The sequence below is a fragment of the Culex pipiens genome, chromosome 2 (genome assembly GCF_016801865.2).
Source record: "Culex pipiens pallens isolate TS chromosome 2, TS_CPP_V2, whole genome shotgun sequence".
Taxonomy (NCBI): Eukaryota; Metazoa; Arthropoda; class Insecta; order Diptera; family Culicidae; genus Culex; species Culex pipiens.
Window position 1 is genome coordinate 117,096,710 of NC_068938.1, and position 15,184 is coordinate 117,111,893.

Sequence of the window (15,184 nt, forward strand, 5' to 3'; positions counted from 1 at the left end):
GACGATGATTGACGACTACAGCCGCTTCACAGTCATCTACCTCCTGAAGCAGAAGTCGGAGGCGGCCGATCGGATCAAAGAGTACGTCCGTTGGGTGGAGAACCTGTTTGGTCGCAAGCCGCGGGTGGTGAGGTCGGATGGAGGGGGAGAGTACGACAACCGTGAACTCCGCACCTACTACAAGGCGGAAGGGATCAAGCCTCAGTTTACCACCGCGCATTCCCCGCAGTCGAACGGCGTCGCTGAACGAAAGAACAGATCGTTGACGGAAATGGCCACCTGCATGCTGAACGACGCAGTGCTGGACATGCGATTCTGGGGCGAAGCCATGATCACGGCCGCGTACCTGCAGAACAGAACGCCGTCCAGATCGATCCAAGGCACCCCTTACGAGCTCTGGTGGGGACGAAAGCCCGACTTGAAACATCTTCGGGTGTTCGGCAGCGAAGCGTACGTTCATGTCCCGGGTGTCAATCGTGGCAAGCTGGACAGTAAGGCAAGGAAGCTGGTGTTCGTCGGGTACGCATTCGAGCAAAAAGCGTATCGTTTCGTAGACGTGGAGACGGACAAGATCACCGTTAGCCGTGATGCCAGATTTCTCGAGCTGGGCAACGGCACGTCAACGGTGGAGTGGTCAACGGACAACCCAGATGAGGAGATTCAGCTGAAGCCGTTCGTCGTCAAGAAGGAGGAGCTCAAAGAGGAGGACGCCATCGAAGAGGACACGGCTGGTGACGATGTCGCTGGCGGCCAGATCAGCGAAAGTGACGACGAAGAGTTTCAAGAGGCAGAAAGCACCCCAAACGCAAGCCCTCGTCGGTCGACAAGATCGAATCTTGGTACTCGGCCGCGTTACCTGGATGACTTCGAGCTGGAAAACGCTGTCGGGATCGCGGCGTGCGCTGTGGAGGAACCCGTCGATCACAAGGAAGCGCTGAAGGAGCCCGTTTGGCGGACGGCGATGCTGGACGAACTTGAGTCACACCAGAAAAACGGAACGTGGAAGCTGGTTCAGCTACCGGAAGGACGGAAAGCGATCGGGTCGAAGTGGATCTACAAAGTGAAGCGAGACGAGAACAACCAGATCGTGAAGTTCAAAGCCAGACTTGTCGCGCAGGGCTATGCGCAGCAATCTGGAGTGGACGTGGAGGACGTGTTCGGACCTGTCACACGTCAAGCAACCTTCCGAACGTTCCTCACGGTGGCGCTGAAGCATGGAATGACCGTGCGACATCTGGACATAAAGACCGCCTATCTTTATGGGTCACTCGAAGAAGAAGTGTACATGCGCCAACCGCCGGGATTCCAGGAACCCGGGAAGGAGCAGCTCGTGTGCCGGCTTCAACGCAGTATCTACGGATTGCGGCAGTCGGCTCGCTGCTGGAACAAGCGCTTGGATGGAGTACTCGTGAAGCTTGGCTTCGAGGCGGCCGCAGCAGATCCCTGCTTGTACGTCAACCATCGCGGACAAGCCAAGGTGTTGCTGATGGTGTACGTCGATGATCTTTTGATCGCCTCGACGGACGAACGGAAGATGGCGGAGACTTGTACTGGATTGAATGCGGAGTTCGAGCTGACTGATCTCGGCGAGGTTCGTCATTTCCTTGGAGTCGAGGTGAAGCGCGAAGCCGACGTGTACAAGCTGAGTCTGAAGAACTACACCAACAAGCTGCTCAAGGATTTCGGCATGGAGCAGTGCAAGGCTGCCAAGACGCCGATGGATCCGGCCTACCTGAAGGTGGAGGAAGCTGGAGAAGAATTCACAGATTCGACGAAGTATCGTAGCCTCGTCGGAGGTCTGCTTTACTTGGCCATTGTTGCCAGACCGGATATTGCTGCTGCGGCGGCGATTCTCGGCCGGCGATTCAGCGCACCCCGCGAGTGCGACTGGACTGCCGCGAAGCGAGTGCTACGATATGTGCAAGGTACCCAGGACTATCGACTACAACTCGGCGGGGACAAGAACCAGGACCTTGTCGGTTTCTCTGACGCAGACTGGGCCGGAGACGCCGAGAGCCGTCGATCGACGTCCGGGATGTTGTTCCAGTACGGAGGAGGAAGCATCACGTGGGCGAGCCGTCGCCAACCTTGCGTGACGCTTTCATCGATGGAGAGTGAGTACGTCGCCCTCTGCGAGTCGTGCCAAGAAGCGGTGTGGCTCAGACAACTTCTCCGTGACTTCGGAGAGCAACAAGACAACCCGACGGTCATCAACGAAGACAACCAAGGCTGCTTGGCGTTTGTGCGTTCCGAACGAACGAGCCGACGATCCAAGCACATCGACACGAAGCAGAAGTACATCCACGAGTTGTGCCTGAGGAAGGAGATCAAGCTGGAGTATTGCCCAACCGACCAGATGACTGCTGACGTGTTGACGAAACCGTTGGGGCCAACGAAGCACCGGGAGTTCTGCGAACTACTCGGGCTCGGGCAGCATCAGTGAGAAGGTTCACACTGAGGGGGAGTGTTGAAAGTAAACAGTGTTCACCTATACACCTCCTCCTTGGCGCGCCGTTTCTGCACCAACCTTCTGTTGCGTTGCCTCGGCGAGTGCACGGCATCATTCCCGCCCAAAACGTTGTCGCGTGCGGTTCGATTTCTCGCTAAATAAAATAAAACGTTCTTTTGTAACGCGAGTGTGTTTTCCTTTCACCGATTCTCGTCTCGTCGCGGTAATCCGCTGTGCATTCCGGACAAAAGTCCGTCAGTTCTAAGTGAAAATTGTTGTCAAAGAAGCTGTAATCGAGCTCGTAATCGAATCGATCCCATAATCGAGGTCGTTTGTCCAGGTGTAGCTGGACTGCTCCATTCGGCGTGCTGTTCGGGTATCGTAGTCAATCCAGTCAGCTTTCCATAGCCGTTTATTGCCGAGTGTGCGCCATCCGAAAAAAAAAATCCATAATTGTCTTTAAGATTGGGACTACATGAAGCTGAGCTAGATGCTAACTCATCTCGTGATGAGCCTCGGTTTGCTCAGTACCAGCGAGGAGATTGGCTGAGATTGCCTTAACCTCCTCGAGGATTTCGTTGACAGCAGGGCAAGGGTCATTCGTGTTGATATTCTAAAGTCTTTCACCGATCATGCTCTGACTGAGTGACGGAGGTCAGTGCGTCGATTTTGACCAACGTACTGGCGTTGTCCGACCGAGCCACGTAGCCGAGTGGTAACGCTTCCGCCTCGTAAGCGGTAGATCGGGGTTCAAATCCCGGCTCGGACCAACACAACTGGTGATCGTTCCCTTCTGGATTCGATTGCTTAGTAAAGGGAAGGTATTGCAGATTGCAGCGATGTTTAGACAATCGTGCAACTTGTGGAAAGCTCTATACAAAAGTGCACACCTCAAACTACAGCAGAAAAAAACTGTCTAAGACACACACCCCAGTTTGAAACTGTTCTAAAGTGTTCGAAAGCAACAAAGCTCAGTCGAGACACGCACCACTCTAGGCGAGCGGGGGGGAGAAGGGGTAGGATTTCAACTGTGCAAATATTTTGTGTGCAGTTATGATTTGCAAGGGTGGAGAATTTGGTGCAAAGTGTGCAATAGTTTATCGTCACAAACTGGACCTTATCAAGACACCTTAGGAAGACAACCTACACAGCTAAAAAAGTAGTAATCCAGCTGCGTGTAAAGGCCTGGGTGTAAAATATATATTGCATTATTTTATGCAATTTTATGTGATTCTACACCCTGAAATATGTAGCCCATCAGTATGGAAAACCTACTTGACCGAAATGTCAAGCTCATATATGCGTTTATCCTTACAGCTTCTCATCGGTTTGATGGCCGAGTGGGCTAAGGCGCCAGTCCTTACTGTTGGTACTGGGTTTGAATCCCGTCGGTTGCAACTTTTTTTTGTGTGTTTGCAAAAATTGTACATGCAGTGTGTAATATTAAAAAATAAAATTCGGTTTTATTTGTGAATAATCAAATAACAATTTGTACATATTATGAACCTAACAGAGTTTTTGTGTTCATTTCAGCTGTGTGTTACGTCTTAATTTGGTTTAGAGCAATTATTACTACTAATTAAATGTACAAACAAGAGTAAGAAAAAGTTTTCAAAAAACTTACGCAATTGCTAATGATAGGGGATAGGAATAGAAAAAGCTTACAACTAGATCACTGCAAAATTTAATCAATTATAGATGTGCTTGATCATCAGCTCCCCAAGGGCCAGGAATTGCTCCGCTTTGTTACGGCAGGTCCGGAACCGCGTCATCATCTCTCCCGCGAGAGCAAAGAACTCCGGCAGAGTAAAGAGATCTTCCCCGGTGACTTCTTGCTGGGCCGCATTGAGCGACCACGCTGGCGAACGATCGACCCCATCCAGGAGGGAACGCTGGGTTGTCCGCTGGAACCGTACGATGACCAGCAGCCGGTACGGTTACGCGCGTACTTCGCTGAGGAGGATGGGACGCTGCTGCATTCTTTTTCCTCTTTTCCTGCTCCTCGAGGTAGGTTTTCCGTGCGCTGCATCCACGGTAGTTGCTGGTATGGTTACCTCCACAGTTGGCGCACTTGATGCGCGCCTTGATTTGCTCTGCCTTGTCCCCCAAGTCCGCCTTGCACGGCAGTGCGCACGCCTCCGAGAGGTGTGTTTCACCGCACTTCACGCAGTGGGGCGGGAGGTTGCAGTTCCGCGAGCCGTGGCCAAATTTCTGGCAACGGTGGCATTGCGCTGCGTCCGTCGGGTTCTTTGAGTAAAACCGCCAGTTTACCCAAAAACCGTCCAACGCCTTAGTTTTCCGCAGGTCTTGAATTTTGACGGTGCCGCGGTCGAAGTACAACAGGTACAGTGTGTGTGTACCTGTGACCGTTGTCTTCCGCGAGAGGACTTTTATGTCACGCGGCGTAATTCCAGCACCCGAGAGGTCCTTCTTTAGGTCGGAGATCGGGCGATCTTGGTACCCCTGCAAGACGACCTTCACGGCAGTCTTCTGCACGGGGTCGAATGTGTAGAACTTGAAGTTTTTATTCTTCAATTTCTCCACAACCAGGTTGAAATTCTTGCTGTCAAATGTGTAGACTTGCACTGACGACTTACCGATTTTCAGACAATATCCGAGGCCTTCCAGCAACTCGTATTGACGAGTTCGTCCGTCAACGTGTCCAAAACATAGATTGGAGGTGGTCTACGTTCCTTTGGAGAATTGTTCGTTTTTGACGTCGACACTTTCTTCCGTGCACGTCCATCGTATTCGTCGTCGTCGGTAGTGCTGCTACCGTCGGTGTTGTTGTTGTTTTCTTCGTCGTCGCTCAGCATCTGGAACTCGTTCCTGATGGGAATGTTGGCGGATGTTGACGTGTTGGTCGTGGCACCGGAAGTACCGGAACGGGTTCGCACTGGTGATCTTGGAACATATCCGGGATGTAGTAACTTTTTGTCGATGCCTTCTGCGCTCACGCTCCCCTGCGCGATGGCGGTCGACACGGCGTTGGCTTGTTTACCTTTTTGCACGCGGCCGGTAGACGAACTTCGCGGGTTTTTCGAGGCCGCACTCGAACTGCCACGGCCACGGCCGGCCTTTGGCATGCTGCAGGAGCAAACTCGCGGGTAATCACGGTAGACTACGGTGGAAAATTTCGAAAAAACTATAGAGCACTGAGCACTTGACTGCTGCTTGCTCTCGTGCGTACACGGAGAGTGTGTAATATTAAGTGTTCATTTTGACGAATGTGCATGCTTTTGCATGCGATTTTACCATCGGATTTTTTTCTGTGTATGGAATGTTAATATTAACCTTAACATGTTTACATTAAGTTGATTAATAAACTGTCACTGAATCCGTATTGTAAATGCCGGCCCCGATACTCTTCAAGGGTGTTCCCCTCAAGAACAGGGAAAGATCTACTTTATTTACTGGCGTTGTCCGTTGGTGATACGTCATCTAAAATTGACGAAACTTTTTTGCATACATTTAATGTAGAGTCGTCGATTTTGATATCCAACCTGTTGAGTTGCTACTGCTGCATTTCGCCAAAGAGGGTAGGAATGCCCTCATATTCACCTTGAATAGTTTCGATTTTATTGTCAATTTGCTTGAAAGCATTGCAAGCCTTAAAGTTAGCATCAATCATAGCCTCGATATTGCCAGTCAGCTTTTGCTGTTGCAGGAGAACGGCGCAAACTGTGACTTCAATCGCAACAACTCCCTGGCAGTCTCGCACAGCGGGATCATATATTTAGTTATTTCGTTCTCGTAGTTCCTCTGTGTCCTAGCCAGTGGTGTCACGGTTCGCTTATGAGCGTATCATAACCACTCAATCGACGAACCTATCGGGTGAGCGCTTATCGAACGCTTAGAGCGGTGGGTTTGAACGGTTCGTGAACCAAAATTTCGATCATCATTTCTCTGCTCGCTTGCCGCTCCGCTCTGAACGGAGTAAAGAGAACGTTCAGCGGACGGTTCGCCAACGGAGAATGTAGGCACTGATAGAAAAACTTATTTGTTTTTATTCTTTACTCCCACAACATTGTTCAAATTTGTTAACGATAAAGTTATCAAGGGACCATCCATAAACTACGAAATCCAGGACATCCCAATGAGTTGTTGCAGCCATGCTCTGTAGCCCTCCATAGTAACTTAAGCCGTCTGCCGTAGCCTTCTGTTGTCAAAATCATGAAATGTTTTTCTCTGAGTGCTGTTTTTTAGCTCTTCTTGCGAACCGCTCATTGATGGTCCCTCTCACTCTCATTCGCGATGAGAGAGCACTTGAGCGTCATGACGTATCGTTTGAACCACGATTCGAGAGAGCGAACCGTGACACCACTCTCAGCGGTGCAGCGCATGCAGCATGGAAACTTCTGCCATACGAACCGGAACACTGCATCAAGTGCGATGCGTTGGTGATTGGGCAGTTGTCGATACGGCAAAGCATTTTTGAGTTTAGAGGGTTAAGTCGACACAGAAAAAATGAATAAATTTGCGGTTTATGCTTACATTTCAAAAATCGCGCGGGACGACACGGAGTTAAATCACCATGAATCCTGTGTCTCAACTTTAAATAAGCATCCTTGGGGCAAGTGTTACAAGCTAAGGAAATGCTCGTTATAACCAGGGCTGCGGAGTCGGGTCATATTTCGAACGACTCCGACTCCGACTCCGGCTTTCTGAGTTAAGCCGATTCCGACTCCGACTCCGGCTCCGGCATTCAGTACGAACCGACTCCGGCTCCGACTCCGACTCCGGCCTACCAACTATAGCCGACTCCGACTCCGACTCCGACTCCAGCTTTCAACAAATTGATGACTCCGGCTCCGACTCCGACTCCGAAACATGCTCAATATTTAAAATACCTAAAAAAATGTATTCATAACATCACTTACATGTTCAGTTCACACTTGCGTGTATACCGTAAACCGGGTGACATTGGCAAGTTGAATTTAATACAAACAGAATCATATGGAATCACAGCTTGGTAGCGAAGTGTTCGGATTATCGCAAAAAGAAGTTTTCAACAAGTAATTAAATGTTTCAAAAGTTAACTACCTAGAATTATGAATCCATTGATAAATAGGACTATTCAAATACACAATCGAGAACGCCAAGGCAATGATGTAGAGCGAACAATTTATTCATTTTTTTATGTACAATCATAAGAAATTTGATGAATATTAACATCAACCAATCTATTTACATGGACTTTTCTGAAGAAAAATCCTTCGAAATATTTCGCAGGGCCCCGCAAATTTGTGGGAAAGAGCCCTTCTTTCATGATGCCAAATATCAGATAAGCCGATTTTTTCCATCGAAATGTTTTTGGAAAAATACATCGTGAAATAAACAATTTAAATTCTATCAATGTCACCAAGATTTATGGTATTTAAAAAAAAAAAGATTTATTCAAAGTTTTTTCTAGGAATCAACACGCATAGATTTTTGTAAAGAAATTGTAAACATGGATGGTGTTCAATGATTACTTAAAAATTCTTGACCACTTATTTTTAATATTTTTTTCAGCTTCAATTTTGTTTTCAACACGACACTTTGTTTTTTTTATTTGCATGCAAAATGAGAATGTTGAGTTTCAATTAATAAATTGATATAATAGTTGATAACTTGTTGGTGGAGTTATACTGTAAATTTTACAAATGTTTTAAAAACGTTAAAAACGTGTTTTAAATGTTTTTTTTTGTGCTGATAGTGAACCTTTGTTTTTTTCCGATTTAAAAAATTTGACTACACAGCAACAATTGTTTAATATTTTATGAGTTATGACACTACAAACATGGGTAAGAGAGGATTAACAGGTTATAATTTAGTGATCATATTGAAAAAAAAAACACAATTAGAGCAATCCAATCAAAATAAAAATGCTTCATAAACGTAATGATTACTGATAAATATCTCGAACCAAAAAATAAATTAAATGAAAAAATGTCAACGCAGTGCAAGCGATTCAAAAAATAAATTTAAAATATACCGTAAACTGGGGTCAATCGGGACACATGGGACGAATTGGGACAGCAGTTTTAACCATGTTGGAGCACAATATTGTAATTTTTCTGGTTGGTTTTGGTTAGAACAGACTCAGACCAACAAAATGTGTACATCCATTTCCAAATTTAAAATCTTTAAGTGCTCTAAAAACTGCTGTCCCTATTCAGACTGTAGTCCCGATTCGCCCCAGATTACGGTATAAAAGTTTTGGGAATTGGGTCTGTAAATTTTTATGTACAACGGTAGAAAACACGATTAAAATCCATTTCAGATCAATTTTTGTTTTCATTTTAATGCAAAAATAAAATTGCAAGACAACATTTTTTCGATGGATCTACTATGGTTCCCTCGGAAAAAGCTGTCAAGTAGGAACTTTTCAGTCAAGAAGGGCCGAGATGTTCATTTTTATGAATTGATTTCTAATTTAAATTTTAAATCTTTTGGAAAATTACATCGTGAAATAAACAATTTAAATTCTATCAATGTCACCAAGATTTATGGTATTTAAAAAAAAGATTTATTCAATTTATACAAAGGGTTAATGTACTCAGGTACTCAGAAATATAAGCTTCATCGTTATAAACAACTATATTTCAAATTTAAGCTTAATTTTAGGACCAAATTAATCTGCGTTATAACAAATACTGAACAATAAATAAGATCATTAATTGTGTTAAATTTTGGATAACTCCGACTCCGGCTCCGACTCCGGGTTTATCAGAAATGTTCGACTCCGGCTCCGACTCCGACTCCAGCTCATAAAATTTAGCCGACTCCGACTCCAGCTATTCGAGTTTTGACGACTCCGACTCCGACTCCGACTCCAGGTCCCCAAAAAGACCCGACTCCACCGACTCCGGCTCCGACTCCGACTCCGACTCCACAGCCCTGTTATTAATACTATAAATACTTTTAAAACTTTAAATACTTTAAATACTTTTAATACTTCCAATATTTTGAACACTTTAAATACTTCAAATCTTTTAAATCCTAAAAGACTTTAAATACCCTAAATACTATAAAAACCTTCAAAACATAAAATACTCAAAATACTTTAAATCTCGATTAAATTTTCAAAAGGCCCTATCTGCATAGGAAATCCATGAGGGATAGGTTGTTTTGAAAATTTAATCTAAAAATACTTTATATTCTTTGAAAAATGGGCGTTTGAATGTTTGGCCCGTTTGAAACATTAGTCTTGATTTTAAATTTTTGAAAATATTTTTTTTCGAAAAGATCGAAAAATTTTACGAATGTTCCATGTTTTAACATTGTAAATCCGACCTATAGTTGCTGAGATATCGACATTAGAAAATGGTGGGCTGTTTGGGTGAGACTTATGGTACGTTCGTTTGAAGAGCCGGTGCGGCACTGAGTGCCGCACTCGTCGGTGTCAATTTTGGTTCAATCGAACGTCATTTGTCAGTGCGCGTGGAACTCGCATGAAACTGATAAAATATCGAGTGCGGCACTAGAGTTTCAGTTCCAAGATGGCGGCGAAACTCGTGCGGAACTAGCGCGAGTTTCTTCAAAGAAACACTTTGACAGCGCTAAGTGCGGCACTCAGTGTGGCACTAGCCATCAAACGAACGTACCATTAGAAACCATCAATTTTCCTGTTTTTTAACCTTTGCATGGCAATATCTCAGCAACTAAGGGTCGTATCAACTAAGTTCAATGAAGCCACATAAAGCAAAATATAGAGAATTTTCTCAGCTTTTCAAAAATATTTCTTTCAAAGATGTTTGCCCATCTTGGGCACTAATTTAAAAAAATGAAGAACTGCGACTATTTTCAAAAAAGTTACCTAAAATGGTTATAACTTGAAAACGGTGCACTTCATCAAAAATTCACTGAAGTACTTTTTGATTGCAAATTCGATTTTACATCGAAAAATGAAGTTGAAAAAATTTTGCGACCAATATTTCGTTTTTTTTGAAAAAATCTGTATTGATTCAGAAAATCATAACTCGGTCAAAGATTTTTTGCCCATTCTGGAAATTTCTGAAAAGTTGGCATTTGATGTCCTGCTAAAACATATCAAAAATTAAAAAAAAATTAAAAATAGTGTTTTTTGCAAATTAAGTTTTAGTGACAAAAAGTTAAATAAAAAATCACCATTTTTTTTACCGTGTATCATTTTTTTCAGTGTAGTCCATATCCATACCCACAACTTTGCCGAAGACACCAAATCGATCGAAAAATTCCTCCAATAGATACAGATTTTTGAACTTTCACATATCATTTTTGTATGGACAGTAGGGTGGGTACGTTTTTCAAAAAGTTTTCGGATCAAGTTTTAGTATGGTTCCCCTTGTAGGGCATGCCCATAGGGACTTTCATGCCAAATATCAGCTCATTTGGTTGTAAACTGGCTGCGCGCATCTGGGTTAAAGTTTACATGGGAATTACTATGGGAAATTGGAACTTTTTGTTCAAACGCTCCTACAGGTCTGGGAAAATCACGCGCCAACTTCTGGTATGGTCAGGCCTAAGAGGAATGGTCTGGAGAACATCTTTCCCGAAGAGAGCATATGGATTCGTTGTCCCTAGACCTGGCGCATCGGCAAACAATCCGATGTCTCCGGAATCAACGGTTTTCCCTGAAAAAGCATAAAATTTTCCTTAGCATGCTATGAAAGCTTGATGCACACTGCGACGCCATACGTCAGGCAGATACCACGTGGTTGAAATATTTGCAAAAAAAAATACAAATTTGCTATGTAAAGATACTGAATTCGACTAAATAATATCAGGATCGCTCGAAATGATAATTTTCTAGTTAAAAGAAGGTTTGCTATTGAATATTCCAGCCGTTTCTCAATCACGTGGTAGCTGTCTGACATATGGCGTCGCGGTGGGCATCAAGCTTTCATAGCATGCTAAGGAAAATTTTATGCTTTTTCAGGGAAAACCGTTGATTCCGGAGACATCGGATTGCTTGCCGATGCGCCAGGTCTAGGGACAACGAATCCATATGCTCTCTTCGGGAAAGATGTTCTCCAGACCATTCCTCTTAGGCCTGACCATACCAGAAGTTGGCGCGTGATTTTCCCAGACCTGTAGGAGCGTTTGAACAAAAAGTTCCAATTTCCCATAGTAATTCCCATGTAAACTTTAACCCAGATGCGCGCAGCCAGTTTACAACCAAATGAGCTGATATTTGGCATGAAAGTCCCTATAGGCATGTCCTACGAAGGGAACCATACTAAAACTTGATCCGAGAACTTTTTGAAAAACGTACCCACCCTAATGGACAGCTGCCAAATTTGTATGGAAAATTATATGAACGAACTAATGATGCAAAATGGCTTCTTTGAGCATACCGAAGGCACCAAAAAAGTTCCAGCCGGATTAAAAAATACAAAAATTAAAATTAAAGAAAAAAGACCGATTCCGTAGAGAACTGCCCTGGTTCAGTCCTCGTTCTGTTAGGATTTTTTTTGCAATACAATCATTCAGCCGTCGGTAATGTCGATAATTGTCGGTAACAGGCAAAAATGTCATACCCCTATACCGCAAAAAATGCATGAGGACATATTTCATGCAGATTCTGATATACTTTCATGCCGCCATGCATCACAATCATGCGAACGCCGTTTGGGTGTATATGAACCGTTTTATTCGAATAGTTTGACTCCATCATTCATAGTTTTGAAATTATTTACCATCAAACTTTAAAAACCGATTTTCTTGAAATGTATTGAACTGCCCAGCCTTTGAGGTCGCTGCAGTATTAAATGGCCATTGTCACAAGATAGCACACAACAGAAGATATATAATTCAGATTAAAGTAAATGAAATGCCGTTTTGACACTTCCAGATTTACACTTTTTACATTACAGAGAAATGATAGCTTTAATGTCATGACTTGCTTCAAGACAGACCGAGCCACGTAGCCCAGTGGTAACGCTTCCGCCTCTTAAGCGGTAGATCGGGGTTCAAATCCCGGCTCGGACCAACACAACTGGTGATCTTTTCCCTTCTGGATTCGATTGCTTAGTAAAGGGAAGGTAGTGTATCGTCACAAACTGGACCTTATCACGACACCTTAGGGAGGCGACCTATGGAATGTTGACATTAACCTTAACATGTGTTAACATTATGTTGAGAATGAAACTGCCACTGAATCCGCTTTGTAAATGCCGGCCCCGATACTCTTCAAGGGTGTTCCCCTCAGGAACTGGGAAAGATTTACTTTTACTTTACTTGCTTCAAGACTCCACCCTTACTTGTAGTCATGTTTTTTTTGTTTTAGTAAATTAGTATTTAGTTAATATTGTTTGCCAATATGTACTGTATGCAAAGACTCAAAGTTGCCAAATCAAACAATCATGAATTATTATTATAATTGTTATTGTTAACAAAATGAGATATTTTTTTTGCCTACAGATTAAATCCATGGAGAGTGTAAAATACAACATCTGAAATTATAAATACACTTCACGATGGAAAGCGCTGATGGAACTCAACCCTATTGCCAGGAACCTACATCATCTACAAACCAAGTACATATTGTTTCACCCACAACTTCTAAAAAACAGAAGCGCTTAGGTCCTGCACCAATAGCGTCAATTGAAGAACCTACATCCGATGAAAATAAACTCGTGCGTATAATTGAAAAATACCTATGCTTATATTTGAATAGATGTCACCAACTAGAAACAATCGATATTACATTAGTTGTTTTAAATAATTATTACTCGCAGAGGGAAAAACATACAAGAAATTACTTAGCATCAACATTTATGATTTCTTTTGAAACTAACTATCAGTCCAGATTCAGTAAAGTTTACCATGAAAGCTGCAAAGGTTTCAATCCATGTTTATGACTTACATCTCTCTTTAAATTTTCTCGATAAGGCATTCTGAACGTAGATACACGGTGTGTATTGTAGTTTGAGGGGAATACCGAAATATTTCGGCTGGGAGTCTATAGCAACGTTTATTTTAGTTTATTTTAGGGGGGGGGGGGACAAAAACTTTAAATAAATTTGTACCAGCCTTAGGCGTTTGAAATATATGTACCTAATAAATAAAAGTTATTTATTTATTTATGAAGCATCGTCTTTACAGACTGAATTTAAATTAAACGCTTAACCCTATGCTTAAAATTTAACCTTGTCATTCCATGGAAATATTTGTCGGATACAACATTGAAACACTTACAACATTCATAAAATGGATTGTAGAAGCTTCTCCAGCCATCGTTTGGGAGACGAATAAACTCCGCCTCCCTTAGGGTCCTAGACAGTGTGTTAGCTGGAAGTAATGCTTTCAATGCTTCACAATCGGTGACCCCGTTGACAACGTCGAGCATAAATAGCCTCCTCAAGAAAGAGATGGGCCGTAAGAGCTTGTCCACTCGCAGAAAATGCAGCCTTTCTTCGTAGTGAAGCAACCTTGCCGGATGTTCAATTGGAAGCCGGCCCAGAATAATCCTAGTTGCAGTTTTTTGGACTCTTTCAAACAGGTTAGTGTCTCCAATTTGTCGGGGAGCCCAAATTTGTAACCCGTACTGAAGAGTGGTGCGAACCAGGGAAAAATATAGACATTTCAAGGTTGACGTGTCTGTGAACTCCTGCGTGTTTCGTGAAATGAATCCCAGCATGGTTCGTGCTTTGGCAATCGTTGCTTGCAGGTGTTCCGTTTTGTCGACTATGATGCCGAGATCCTTGATGGAGTCGACGAGCTCCAAGTCCGTTTCGTCGGCCTTATAGCGGTAGTTTATTGGTGCGTTTCCTTAGTAGAAAGACAAAATCTTGCACTTGCTTGCGTTGATCAGCATTCCGTTGACCCGGCACCAGATTAACACCGCATTCATATCCTCCTGTAGCGCCGCACAGTCATTTGTGTTGTGGATAAGACGGTAAAACTTGAGGTCGTCGGCGAACATCACCTTTTCAGACCTGATGATTTCGCAGATGGCAGTGCGTGGCCGAATGGATACGCTGTCCGCTTTGTAAGCGGATGATTCTGGGTTCGATTCCCATCTGCTCCAATCTTCCATCGAATGAGGAAGTAAAATGTCGGTCCCGGCCTTGGTTATTAGGCCGTTAAGTCATTCCAGGTGTAGGAGTCGTATCCATGCCATAAGTACAAACAACACACCAAACCAAGCCTACTCCGGTGGAATCGCTGGCGGCGTTTGGACTCGCAATCCAAAGGTCGTCAGTTCAAACACTGGGGTGGAAGGTTCCTTGGAGTAAAAAGAGGTTTTGGTGCTCTCCCCATTCAAGCCTTTGGACTTCTAGGTTCGAGCAGAAACTTGCAATAGAGACCACAAAAGACCCGGGGGTCGTTAATGTGGATGGTTTGATTTTGATTGATTTCGCAGATATCGTTGATTAACAGGTTGAAGAACAATGGGCCAAGTTGGCTTCCCTGTGGAACACCAGATATAACAGGGAACGGTTCAGAGCGAGCGCGACCGTGCTTAACGTATGCTTTGCGATCATCCAGGTACGATGTTAGCCATGTCAGCAACCACCGCAGCACTATGGGGTATTTCCATAGAAGCCAGCGGCCAAAAATATTTTTTTACTTTTTTGGACTTTTTTGTGTTGTTTGTACTTATTATAATAAGAAGAAATGAAAATTGATATATTTTCAAAAAAAAAGTTAAATTTTCGATTTTTTAATATATTTGAGCCCACATGCATTAAAGTGGTGAAATTTAATATTTTTGCTCTGTCTATTTGACGCACGGAATGGCGGCTTATGCTATAGTTTCTGGTTTAC